Source organism: Hypomesus transpacificus, chromosome 9 (assembly GCF_021917145.1).
Source record: "Hypomesus transpacificus isolate Combined female chromosome 9, fHypTra1, whole genome shotgun sequence".
Taxonomy (NCBI): domain Eukaryota; kingdom Metazoa; phylum Chordata; class Actinopteri; order Osmeriformes; family Osmeridae; genus Hypomesus; species Hypomesus transpacificus.
Genome location: NC_061068.1, coordinates 11,110,259 through 11,110,833, shown reverse-complemented (window position 1 = coordinate 11,110,833; position 575 = coordinate 11,110,259).

Below are 575 nucleotides of genomic sequence, written 5' to 3'. Positions count from 1 at the left end.
CATGTGTCAGCAACGAGCCAGCAAGACTCGCACACGCGTGTTAGCGACATACCAGCACACACACATACACATGTTACCAATAAACCACCAGCACGCACACACATGTTAACAACAAGCTAGCAAGACTCACACAGACACGTTAGCGAGTAAGACGCGTACACACACACGCACACACACGCGGTAAGGAAGTAAGACAACAGCGTACACACAAGCGAAATCAAGATGTGTCACTCACACAATCACGGGGTGCACACTCGTACACACTTGCGGGCTCTTATCTGTTTGATGTTGCATAAGCAGCTTAAGGATGTTATGGGCTAGCTGATAGCTAATCTGGTGGAGTGTGGGGGGGGGATACATCTTGTCAGAAGAAACTCCAGCACCAGCTACACTAAACACTAAACACACAGGTGGCACCCAGTCACCAAATGACTGTAGGGAACAGGACCTCCCGACCGTGTGTGTGTGTGTGTGTGTCACTGCCAGAGAGGCCAGGTGGTGATTTTGTGCTCTGTATATTTTGCAACTCGTGGTGTGTGTCTAACCTTGCCCAAGCACAGACTGTCACACACACA